Here is a 14180-nt window from a genome sequence, read left to right on the forward strand (position 1 = left end):
GGGCCTTCCAATCCTTATGACTTATAAAATTTATAACTCAACATTGAACAAACACATTAGTAGAATAAAACAAAGCATTTAAACTTAGTGTGTTTAGAATATGTATTTTGGATTATACTTAAACAATTTTGTCAAATCAAAATTATGTGGAAAGGTGTTTCAACAACCTTGTCACGTTATAAGGGACCAACAATAAGATTCAGTTCAAGGATATAGTTGATAAAGGATCGAATTATACTGTAACTAATACGGAAAGGTCAACGACAGAATCAACCTGTCTTCTTATAGCTCTGGGGGAATGTTTCGGATTTGCTAATCACATTTCGCGCACTCATTCCGTTATGCAAAGATTAAATATAATTCTGAGAAAATTAATTTAATAGTTGCATACGGCTAGAAGCGATAAGAACCTAATGGGTCACACATAAGACTTGGAGCCCAAAAGAGAAACAAATGTTAATTAATTGATGGAAGCCCAATTGAGTCCACTAAGGCCCAGTAAGTGAGGGGGGCGATTTTATGTATATAAAATACATAAATAATTAATTTGATTTTTTAGCAATCCTAATTAGATTATGATTGTGAATTAAATTAATTAAAGGATAAATAAGTTAGGAGGTTTAATGAGATTAAATTGCTCCTATTATTATCCTAAAAGGTTATTATTATCTTTATATTAAGATATAATTATAGATAATAAATAAGAATTTTATTCCGAATTAAATTCTTATTCAGTAACCTAATTCTATCTAACTAGGGTTTAGATACAAGAGAGTATATATACCCCCCTTACATGAGAATTTCGGCCAACCCTAGTCTACCGAAGAGAGTGAATTTCGAACCCCAAGTTGAGGACTAGATCATTCACCGCTTCCTTCCGATTCGATCAAATTTCATCTCTTTCTTTTATTCCTTGATCTTGTGTTGATTAATTAGAGGCAATCTATTCTCGATTGCTTTTACACGGTTGAGTTCTAACTTGTTTTGAATTGTGTTTTTTTTGTCTTGTGCTCGGGAACTCGAAGTAAGAGTTGTGGGCACTTCGATTGCAACGGTAGATAGAACTTCTAAAAGGTATTTCCTTCTATCCCTCTTTATATGAAATAACGATTAACGGATCTTGGGTTAATGGAAAAAGGTTAAAAATTTTATATTTCCGCTGCCAAACGTTTGCCTATTTTTCTTCAATGGTATCAGAGCCTGCGTTAAATCCGTTATTTCACATATGAAAATTAAAAGGTTTTTCAATCAGATTGAATGAATATTTATAGTTAGGTTAATTAACGAAACTGTTTTGATTAATTAATTCTAAAGATAAATAAGTTTTTTAATTAATTGTTAATTAAAATAGATTATGCATATGTTCCTAATTGTTTTGGTTGATAATCATTATAACAAAAAACTATTAGTTTTATAGTTAGATTGATAAAAGTTAGTTTTATTAGTCCTAAAGATAAAACATAAAATCTTTGAAAGGTTTTCCTATTTTCTGAAAATCGTTTTAAAACCGTTTTAATACTGATATATATATATATATATATATTTATAAAAAAAAAGGGACAGTAGTTCAGGTTGCACTGCGAGGCAGCAACCCGAACTACTATTCACGGTTGCTGCCGTAAGGCAGCGGCGGCCAGCCGCGACGCTGCTGCCAAAAGGCAGCAGCGTATTAAGGTCTCGGGCCCCCTTTCGTGGGCCCGACACGAGGGAAACCCTTTGGATGAAAGTTAATTTGATGAGTTAATGTGATTAACCTAAATATTACATAAGTATTTTATGTAATCAACCAATTAAATTTATTTAATTGAGTCTATGTATGTTTGGAGTTATGGACATATTTGGACCCTCTATTTAGTCTTTTGGTATTTTTGAAATAGGGCCTGCGAGTCCTGCCTATCTACTATCTATTGTAATTTCTCCTCTCATCTAATTCCCTTCAAGTTAATTGAAGTTTTCTTTAGTAGTATAGAAATTAATATGTAATTTCAAGGCGCCATGGAGAAGACGGAGGACCTAAAGAGAAATATGTAATAGTTAGTATTTCCCTAGGTTTGGCCTTTTATTCCGTCTCTGGCTCGACGGAATAATTTAGATAATATGTCCATAACACCAATGTATGTGTCTGATGTATGCTAAAGCAAATCAAGACTAAGTTAGATTATGAGACTTAAAATAAAAATCCCTCACTAATTAAAAGTTAAGTAAATAAGCAAGTTATTAAAATCGGTTGCCCCTCCCTAATATTATAATTCAGCCGGCAGTACTGGGGGGCCTTTGGGTTGTTGAGCAAACTCAAGCTCGGGGTCTTATGGTAACACCTGAATTATCGAAAACCGTTCTTTCATGAATATGGGGTAATACTTAAATTAGATTATGATAATTGGATGATCAAACTCATGTTATCATAAACTAATGGGCAATATGGTTGGGATTAATATGAATAGCATATTAGTTACTAATGTGGTTAGCAACCCAATAACCTAGGAATCACATTAAAGATGTGATTGATTACATGAATCTACCTAACAAATGAGACTAGCTTGTTGAGCAAACTCAAGGTGAAATCTCAGGAGTTAGGATCCTAGCTCACTAAAGGATTTGTGAAATTCTTCGAATTAATATGGAGGGCTATTAATTTGGCAAAATAGTGGGAGCAATCTAAAATGAACTAAAAGACCTATAATTTTAGATTGATGTACTTTAAAGCAAATGAATAACATACGTTTACTCTTTCTCACTCCCAGGTTAAATTAAAACACTCTTAAAATCATGACTAAAACCAATCTGCAAAATATACTTACCGATAACAAGTTGAACGGTTCAAACTTCACCGACTGGTTTCGTAACCTCAAAATCATTTTGAAGTTCGATAAGATAGGGTATATACTTGATACATCGATACCCCCTATCCTAGCTGATGATGCTCCCATCGAAGAGATTGATGCTTACCAGAAGCACAAGGCTGATGACGACCATGCGGGATGCATCATACTTGCATCGATGACACCGGAATTGCAAAGGCAACATGAGGAAATGGATGCCTATTCCATCGTCATGCACCTAAAGGAGTTGTTTGGGAAATAGACTAGGTGCGAACGCTACGAGATATCAAAATTTCTATATCGTTGCAGGATGCAAGAGGGCACATCTGTAATGACACATTGTGTCAAGATGATTGGCTATATTACCAAGCTTTCTAGTATTGGATTCGCGATGGATAACGAACTAAGCATAGACTTAATTCTTCAATCCCTCCCAGAGAGTTATTCACAGTTCATCATGAACTACCAGATGAATGACTTGCAAACCTCTCTTGAAGAGCTAGCAAATATGCTCAGTTGAGCCCAATATGAAGAAAGACAAGGCAATACCGGCTCTTGTCATAGAGGGATCAAAGAAGAGGAAGGGGAATTTTCCCAATCCTAAACATCCCAAGACAGGCAAGAGGGCCATGCCCACTAGAGCTAAGGGAAAGGAAGTGAAGAAGCCCAAAGGAGAGTGCCACTTTTGTGGTAAAGACGGGCATTGGAGAAGGAACTGCAAGGAGTACCTAGCCTCCCTCAAGAAGGGAAAAGACGGTGCTTCAACATCTGGTATGTTTTATATTGAAATAAATACAATTTCACAGTCTGAATCTTGGGTACTTGATATCGGATGTGGATCTCATATTTGTACAAATATGCAGGAACTAAATCGGACTAAGGAATTGAAGAAAAGAAGCATAAACTTAAGAGTAGGAAATGGAGCAAGAGTTGCCGCCCTCGCTGTTGGAGATTATGCTTTAAGTTTTCCCTCTGGGCTTGTAATAGAATTAGGGAACTGTTTGTATGTTCCAGAAATGTCCAGAAACATTATTTCTATTAGCCGTCTTGTTGACGACGGTTTTCATATTTCAATAAAAGACAAACGTTGCGAGTTTTATAGAGATGGGATTTTCTATTTTTCAGGAATATCACAAAATGCGATTTATGTGCTAGATGACAAAATTTATGTATTCGCAATTGATACCAAAAGACATAAGCTAGATAATTCAACTTACTTGTGGCATTGTCGTTTAGGCCATATAAACAAAAGACGCATGCTTAAGCTACATCAAGATGGGCTTATAGATTCAATTGATTCTGAATCATTGGAAACATGCGAAGCATGTTTAAAAGGTAAAATGACAAAGACACCCTTTAGCAATAAAGGTGAGCGTGTATCAGACACTCTAGGATTAATACATTCAGATGTATGCGGTCCTATGTCAGTCCAAGCAAGAGGAGGATTCAGATACTTCATAAGCTTCATAGACGACCATACCAGATATGGTTATGTTTACTTAATGAAGCACAAGTCCGAAGCTTTTGAGAAATTCAAATCCTTCAAGAATGAAGTAGAAAATCAATTAGGAAAGAAAATAAAGATACTTCGATCCGATCGAGGCGGCGAATATCTTTCAGATGATTTTCTGAATTATTTAACTGAATGTGGGATATGCTCACAATGGACACCTCCCTATACACCACAACACAATGGTGTATCCGAAAGGAGGAACCATACCTTACTAGATATGGTAAGATCTATGATGAGCATAGCATTACTTCCAAAGACATTCTGGGGCTATGCCTTAGAAACTGCCCTCTTCACCCTAAATCGAGTACCAACTAAATCCGCTAGTTCCACACCATATGAATTGTTCGTTGGTAGGAAACCCACATTCTCATTCATGAGAGTATAGGGTTGTTCAGCATTTGTCAAACGCATAGCGTCAGACAAACTAGATTCTAAATCTAATAAGTGTTTCTTCATTGGATACCCTAAGGAAACTGTAGGGTATTACTTCTATCATCCAGATGATCAGAAAGTAATAGTATCCAAGCACGCAACCTTCTTGGAGAAAGATTTTCTCGAAGAAACAGAAAAGGGAAGCATGATTGAACTTGATGAAGTTCAAGAAGAAGAAACATCGACTGAAACAACAAAGGCGGTTGAGGAACCCGAAGCAGTCCCATTGGATGAGACTCAAATGGCACCCATTCGTAGATCACAAAGAGTTCATGAACTCCCAATTAGATATGGTTTTCTAGTGGGAGATAATGATGAGGTTCCCGTGTTAGACGACAAACTCGAAAACTATGAAGAGGCTCTTACCAGTCCAGATTCTAAAGCATGGCTCGAGGCCATGGATTCTGAAATGGATTCCATGTACACCAACCAAGTGTGGACTTTGGTTGATCCACCCGAAGGGATAAAACCCATTGGGTGCAGGTGGATCTTCAAAAAGAAGACTGACATGGATGGAAAGGTTAGCACCTACAAAGCTAGGTTAGTAGCGAAAGGATATCATCAGAAATAAGGAATTGATTATGACGAAACTTTCTCTCCTGTGGCTATGTCCAAATCAATCAGAATAATGCTCGCTATTGCCGCTCACTATGATTACGAGATTTGGCAAATGGATGTGAAAACAGCTTTCCTAAATGGAAACCTGCTTGAGGATGTATATATGATGCAGCCTGAAGGTTTCATATCAAAGGATGCAAACAAGGTTTGCAAACTACAGAGATCCATTTATGGACTCAAGCAAGCATCTAGAAGCTGGAACAAGCGTTTTGACGAAACCATAAAACAATTTGGTTTCGAACAAAATTGCGAAGAAGCTTGCATTTACAAGAAAGGAAGTGGGAGCTCAGTTGCATTTCTAATATTATATGTGGATGATATATTATTAATGGGAAATGATATAGCTCTGCTACAGTCGGTGAAAGTATGGTTATCAGGTAACTTCTCCATAAAAGACCTTGGTGAAGTAGCTTATATACTTGGTATAAAGATCTACAGAGATAGATCAAGAAGATTGCTTGGTCTTTCACAGGCTACATACATTGAAAAGGTGCTAAAGCGGTTTAGCATGCTTGAATCGAAATGAGGTAACTTACCCATGGTACATGGAGTAAAGTTAAGCAATCATCAATGTCCTAAAATCGAAGATGATAAAAAATGCATGGCTGTAATCCCGTACGCCAGCGCAATCGGTTCGATTATGTATGTTATGCTATGCACTAGACCTGACGTAGCGTTCGCGTTAAGTATAACGAGTCGTTATCAAGGTAATCCGGGAGACGAGCATTGGAATGCCGTCAAGAACATTCTTAAGTACTTGAGAAGGACTAAAGACATGTTTCTAGTGTACGGAGAAGAGGATCTGAAAATAGAAGGATTTTCAGACGCCAGTCATCTCATAGATGAGAATGATTTTAGATCTCAATCAGGATACCTGTTTATCTTGAATGGGGGCGCGGTCAGTTGGAAGAGTTCCAAGCAGGGAAACGTAGCTTTCTCTACGACCGAGTCAGAGTACATCGCTGCTGCGGAAGCAGCAAAGGAAGTGGTTTAGATTAAGAAGTTCATTACTGAACTTGGTGTGGTGCCTGACATTGTAAATCCCATTACACTGTACTGTGATAACAATGGAGCCATTGCACAAGCAAAGGAACCACGGTCTCATAATGCATCCAATCATTACCTAAAGTGATACCACATTGTAAGAGAGATTGTGGCAAGAGGAGATGTGAGAATAGAAAGAGTACCTACTGAGGACAACGTTGGAGATCTGTTGACAAAGCCCTTAGCCCAGAAAGTACATGATCGTCATCTAAGTTCTACTGGGATAAGTTGTAGAAACAATTGGCTTTAGTCTAAGTGGGAGTATGTTGGGGTTTAGTGTCCTATAGACAATTGTTCTAGGATATGAACTAAACATAAATGAAGTATTCTTTATGTCTTTTGTTTTAATAAGATATGGTTTCATAACTATATAAAGGCAACCTCTTTTAAGAACTAAATAAGTCTAATAAAAGGAAATCCCTTAGTTTGTTTAAAGTGATTATAAAGTGTTCATACAAGCATGAAGTGAGACGAAACTTTATAATAAACTAATAAACTTAAAACCACCCCAAGTCAAGTAATATGTTTAGAAAAGGATTGACATATCACTGTTGAGACTTGCATGTAACAATGTCTTCTGTCAAGACAGAGAGCTGATCTCACAAGCTTCAGATATACAGATAATCTGGACAATTGCATGGATCCAATGAAAGGGAGTTCATTAGGATTGGGGACCCGACTTGAGATAACAGGATGGATAGATTTATCCTTGTCACATGTTCATCTCATTGGTATTAATAGGTATAAGTAATCCTAAGACTCAAAGGAATGTTAATTAGTGATTCTGGATTACGGAATGTGATGCTTTGATCCTGTTGTAACACGATCCATAACAGAGATGACTCTAGGGTGTGAACGACAGACGTTGGGTATCACAGGAAGTAATTGCAGGATAGTTATACATTGGATTGAGCATTTGTCACTCCCGATAAATGGGAGATACGTCCAAGGATCACTTGTGGAAGACTTGACTCTAAATCCTTGTAAGGTGATAGCTTAAGACTTGAAATACAGATTTCACTTAACCTATCTAATTGGAGTTGACTCGGCCTGTACAAGTAAAACAAACGTCTCGCTATATGTGACTTGACATTATCCATAGTCATAAGTGTTGAAACACCTTTCCACATGATTTTGATTTGACAAAATTATTTATGTAATTGATAAAAAATATTCTAACACATTAAATTTAAATGCTTTGATTTATTTACACTAATGTGTTTGTTCAATGTTGAGTTTATTGATATATAAGACATTAAGATATAAAGCCCATAAATGGAAGTCAAGCCCAAGTCAACACATCAAGACATCACGGCCCAAGATACAAAACGCGGTCGTTTTGTACAAAGCACAAGCTTAGCATGAAGAAGGATCGAGAAGCCTTTTCTCATTTACTTCAAGATGAAGCTGCTGAGTGTGTCGACAAGACGTACAAGACAGCGGCAGATAAGAACCAACTTCTAGACAAAGTATTTCTACTTTGGGTAAAGTTCAGAAGGCGCAGAAAGCTGTCTGGAAGACTTTGCCAAAAATATCGAAACATTCTGTTTACCGGACGAAAAGCTGCCGAGCACTGTCGAGGACAGAAGATGCAAGAATCTCATTGGCCAACGACACTGAGCACGTACTGAGTGACAATGACAGGAAGTCGTTTCCCTCCAACGGTTATTTCGAAATTCGAAATTATCAGTGCCTCAAGTGTCACTATATAAAGGCCTCTCATTTGCTTCATTCCATGCAGATCCAAGCATTACCTAAAGCGATACCACATTGTAAGAGAGATTGTGGCAAGAGGAGATGTGAGAATAGAAAGAGTACCTACTGAGGAGAATGTTGCAGATCCGTTGACAAAGCCCTTAGCCCAGAAAGTACATGATCGTCATCTAATTTCTACTGGATAAGTTGTAGAAACAATTGGCTTTAGTCCAAGTGGGAGTATGTTGGGGTTTAGTGTCCTATAGACAATTGTTCTAGGATATGAACTAAATATAAATGAAGTGTTCTTTATGTCTTTTGTTTTAATAAGATATGGTTTCATAACTATATAAAGGCGACCTCTTTTAAGAACTAAATAAGTCTAATAAAAGGAAATCTCTAAGTTTGTTTAAAGTGATTATAAAGTGTTCATACAAGCATGAAGTGAGACGAAACTTTATAATAAACTAATAAACTTAAAACCACCCCAAGTCAAGTAATATGTTTAGAAAAGGATTGACATATCACTGTTGATACTTGCATGTAACAATGTCTTCTGTCAAGACAGAGAGCTGATCTCATAAGCTTCAGATATACAGATAATCTGGACAGTTGCATGGATCCAATGAAAGGGAGTTCATTAGGATTGGGGACCCGACTTGAGATAACAGGATGGATAGATTTATCCTTGTCACCTGTTCATCTCATTGGTATTAATAGGTATAAGTAATCCTAAGACTCAAAGGAATGTTAATTAGTGATTCTGGATTACGGAATGTGATGCTTTGATCCTGTTGTAACACGATCCATAACAGAGATGACTTTGGGGTGTGAACGGCAGACGTTGGGTATCACAGGAAGTAATTGCAGGATAGTTATACATTGGATTGAGCATTTGTCACTCCCGATAAATGGGAGATACGTCCAAGGATCGCTTGTGGAAGACTTGACTCTAAATCCTTGTAAGGTGATAGCTTAAGACTTGAAATACAGATTTCACTTAACCTATCTAATTAGAGTTGACTCGGCCTGTACAAGTAAAACGAACGTCTCGCTATATGTGACTTGACATTATCCATAGTCATAAGATTCAGTTCAAGGATGTAGTTGATAAAGGATTGAATTATACTGTAACTAATACGGAAAGGTCAACGACAGAATCAACCTGTCTTCTTATAGCTCTGGGGGAATGTTTCGGATTTGCTAATCACATTTCGCGCACTCATTCCGTTATGCAAAGATTAAATATAATTCTGAGAAAATTAATTTAATAGTTGCATACGGCTAGAAGCGATAAGAACCTAATGGGTCACACATAAGACTTGGAGCCCAAAAGAGAAACAGATGTTAATTAATTGATGGAAGCCCAACTGAGTCCACTAAGGCCCAGTAAGTGAGGGGGGCGATTTTATGTATATAAAATACATAAATAATTAATTTGATTTTTTAGCAATCCTAATTAGATTATGATTGTGAATTAAATTAATTAAAGGATAAATAAGTTAGGAGGTTTAATGAGATTAAATTGCTCCTATTATTATCCTAAAAGGTTATTATTATCTTTATATTAAGATATAATTATAGATAATAAATAAGAATTTTATTCCGAATTAAATTCTTATTCAGTAATCTAATTCTATCTAACTAGGGTTTAGATACAAGAGAGTATATATACCCCCCTTACATGAGAATTTCGGCCAACCCTAGTCTACCGAAGAGAGTGAATTTCGAACCCCAAGTTGAGGACTAGATCATTCACCGCTTCCTTCCGATTCGATCAAATTTCATCTCTTTCTTTTATTCCTTGATCTTGTGTTGATTAATTAGAGACAATCTATTCTCGATTGCTTTTACACGATTGAGTTCTAACTTGTTTTGAATTGTGTTTTTTTTGTCTTGTGCTCGGGAACTCGAAGTAAGAGTTGTGGGCACTTCGATTGCAATGGTAGATAGAACTTCTAAAAGGTATTTCCTTCTATCCCTCTTTATATGAAATAACGATTAACGGATCTTGGGTTAATGGAAAAAGGTTAAAAAATTTATATTTCCGTTGCCAAACGTTTGCCTATTTTCCTTCACTGTCCAACAAAGGCATAAACCGTGAATCTCTCCACCCTTCCTCAACTTTATCTTTCGGGGACTCCTCCCTCAACCATTTGTTTTTGAATGAGAATCTTCTAGAGGGACGGATCGATGGCTCCTGGTCGGTTCGAATCAAGATCGGGTTGTGATCCTATAGGGGAGCCATCGTGTTTACTATCAAGGCCTGCGGGAAAAGCTGTTACCAATCAGTATTGGAGAAGGCCCTATCCAGTTTTTCTTTAACTTCATTCTCCTTCCCCCTGTGTCTGATCCAAGTAAACTGATAACCCACCATCAGAATCTCGAATAACCCGCAGTCGTCAATTGTTTCTTTAAATCCTCTAATACACCAATTTGGGTGGTCATATAGTCCCTGCTTTTCAATAGGAGATAGAAGATCATTAAAGTCACCGATAATGGCCCAAAGCAAGGCCGATGCATTAGAAATTGAACAGATTAACTCCCACGACTCTCTTCGTCTAGACCTTTCCGGAAGTCCATAGAAACTAGTAACTCTCCATTTCCCCCTGGTCTGATCAGTCACCTCAACATCTATATGGTTATTTGAATATGATAGCAGAGAACAGGTCTGAGCTTCCTTCCAGAAGACAGATAATCCCCCACTATGCCCAATGCAATCAACATTAAAATAGTTATCAAACTGTAGTTTATTTTTCAGAAAATCCACTCGCGACTTGCACACCAATGTTTCAAACAGGAAGATAATATCTGATGCATAAACTCGCACGAGTTCACACAAAACTGGACATGCCTTGACACTTCTTAGACCATGGCAGTTCCAACTTAAAATTTTCATGATGATGGGCAGACCCCACTCTCCGGGCCTGCCTGTGATCCATTTTTTTGTACAGTTGATTTTAGATTACTTTGTTTGCCTACTTGTTCTTGACCCTCTCCTCTTGTCATATTATCACATATCATGCCACTGCTAACATCCGCAGCAGGTTCCGAGCCTTTTTCTGGCCTCCTCCCTTCCTCCTCCGCTCTATGGTGTTTTTTCACCTCTGACACTATCTCGATGCCTTCCGACTCCTCCCCTCATCCAACTTCTTATTGTCAAGGTTTCTGCCCCCTGTTACTCCTAGGTTCCGCATTAAGAATGCTAAATTCGTCGGCCCTAGTTTAATGTTGCTCATGTTCGCTACCCATGAGTCGGACTCATCATCCTCTTCCCGTAGCCATCGTTTCCTTCCCAACGAGTTGGTTCGTCTATTCGGCGCCCTAATACTCACATCCCAACTCCTTACTATCTCCCCCATTGGATACTCGAAGAATTTGATGCAATGCCGATCGATATGACCTATCAGACCACATATGAAACAAAATACAGGCAGCTTCTCATACTTAAAGTGTAACGACCTGGTCTAGAGTGGGTGGCGACGGGGTAAGAAGGCCTGAGCAAGTAGCGGCCCTAAGGAATGGCGATGGGGCAGGAATGAACTGAATTCCACATCGGAAATGGAGAGGGAGTGATTGGGGATTATTATTAAGATATGAATCCAATACATGCAGACGCGTTTTAAAGTCGTGAGGCCCAATGTGTTGGAATTGGGCCAAAGCGGACAATATCTACATGGTATTGGATCAGGGTGTTATAATTGGTATCAGAGCCGACTCTCCACGTAGGATGTGTGGTTCGAGGATGAACCAGGCGGAAGCTGGTGGGCCTGTAACGACCCAGTCTGGAGTGGGTGGTCTCGGGGTAAGAAGGGTTGAGCAAGGAGCGGCCCTAAGGGATGGTGATGGGGTAGGAATAAATTGAATCCCACATCAGAAATGAAGAGGGAGTGATTGGGGCTTATTAGTAAGATATGAATCGAATACATACAGACGCGTTTTAAAGTCATGAGGCCCATTGCGTTGGAATTGGACCAAAGCGGACAATATCTACATGGTATTGGATCAGGGTGTTACATAAAGGCTCCCATCAGCCACTCCCCACCAGCTTTTCTCACCTTTTTTTCCTATCTTCAGTGGCTTTCTGATGTCCACACTAGGGGTGCAAATGAGCTTTGGTAGTTCGCAAACTATTCGAGCCCGGCTCGGTGAAAGCTCGATCAAAGCTCGGCCCGATAGGGCTCAACTCGATTTCGGAATCGGCTCGAGCACTAACGAGCTGAGTTCGATCTTCCTCAGATTCGGCTCGAAAGCTCGCGAGCAAGCTCGATTATTTTTAATTACTATATATATTTCATTATATATATATATATATATATAATATAATATATATTTTTTGGCTATTATTAGTTTTCATCACAATTCACAACTCAAATAAGATTTAATCCATACAAAAAATGACACAAAAAAAACTTTAGACATTTGAGTCTTTAGCGAGACAATTAGGTTTTGATAAGGAATAAAATATATTACAAAGTTTAATATATATGTCATTGTTTGAAATTTTTCTTCAAGCTTGTGTTTTCCGATCATAAGTACCATATATTATTGTGGAATCTCGACAATAACATGATTGTTTTTCTTTATAAATATCTTAAACTCATATGGAATATGTTATAAGGCTTTTCTATTTTTTATGCTACTTATTCTATGCATGTATGATGAATATGGTCAAAGCTCGTTGGAAGCTCGATAAAAGTTCGGCTCGGTCAAAGCTCGGTCAGATTCGATCAAAGCTTGACTCGGTCAAAGCTTGTCAAAGCTCGATTCGAGAGGGCTCCGCTCAAGATATTAACGAGCCAATACCGAGCCTACATAGGGTTCGGCTTGGTTGCACCCCTAGTCCACACAGACTCTAATGCGCAAACAAGTTATATCCATCAAGCCTTTTGTTCTGCAATCTCATGAGATAAACGATCTGATGTAATTACCCAAGGCTTGACCGACTGCCTCCGTATGGAAGGTAGGCGTTAACCCGTGTATTTGAATCCAGAAATTGACATTGTGTAACGGAACATTACTGGGATCGACACCTGCCCGATTGTTTGTAGTGCAAGTAAGTGGTTGCCAAAAGTCCACAGACTTCCTTATATCACCCAGTGAAGATCATAATGGTGGTAGAATCGAAATAAGATAAGCTTTCCTCCGAGATCCGTAATTGTCAGACCTCTCCCTAGCCGCCAGATCCCAACCATATGGTTCTTGAAAGAATTAAAATTGTAAGGTCTATTGGTAATAAGTGAACCAACCAGGCATAGATCAAAGTTTTCCGGGCCCTGGTTTAAACCTTCCTTTGGGAATTCAATGCCCTCCTCCTCCATGAATTGGCGATCCCCTTCCTGCGCCATGGTCGCAGTAGCCACCGAAGCAAACCCTGGCCGTCGAAACCACGAGTAAAAACCCTAAACCCTTACTTGGAAGGGAAGGCTCTCAATAGGAGCAAAAAAGAAAATTCAAATAAATGCAATCTTAAATACAATATAATATATTTTAAGCATGGGAAAAGTACTTTAAAAAATATTTGTGATTTGTCAAATTTGTAAACAGAGACATATGGTTTAAAAAAATTCAAATGAAAATATGTGTTATATTTTATTTACAAAACAAAGTATTACAATTATATAAATTTTTTATTACAACCAAAAGCATTTTCACCTTAAAAATTTATTCTTACATATTGACAAAATACAACCTCTAAAAACCAACTCTCTAAATCGAAACAAGAAATTATATGGTCGATATTTTAAATTTTTGATTAATTTGACTGTTTATGAAATAAATTGATATTTAAGTTCATTTTATACAGTTGCAAATTAATTTTAAAGCCTGTTTTTTGGCAATATATAAATGTAATTTCAAATACTTTGTTTTGTAAAAAAAATACCACATATATATATATATTTACAAACTTTTAAACCAAAGGTAAATCACGAGCATTTTTTTGTATCTTGCCTTTTAAACAATTACTTGAAATTAGCTCGAGTTATACTATGATTTTGGTAGTTTACTACAAAAATTTAACTAATTTCGACTAAATATTACTACATAACACAATA

This window comes from Euphorbia lathyris, chromosome 1, assembly GCF_963576675.1.
Source record: "Euphorbia lathyris chromosome 1, ddEupLath1.1, whole genome shotgun sequence".
Classification (NCBI taxonomy): domain Eukaryota; kingdom Viridiplantae; phylum Streptophyta; class Magnoliopsida; order Malpighiales; family Euphorbiaceae; genus Euphorbia; species Euphorbia lathyris.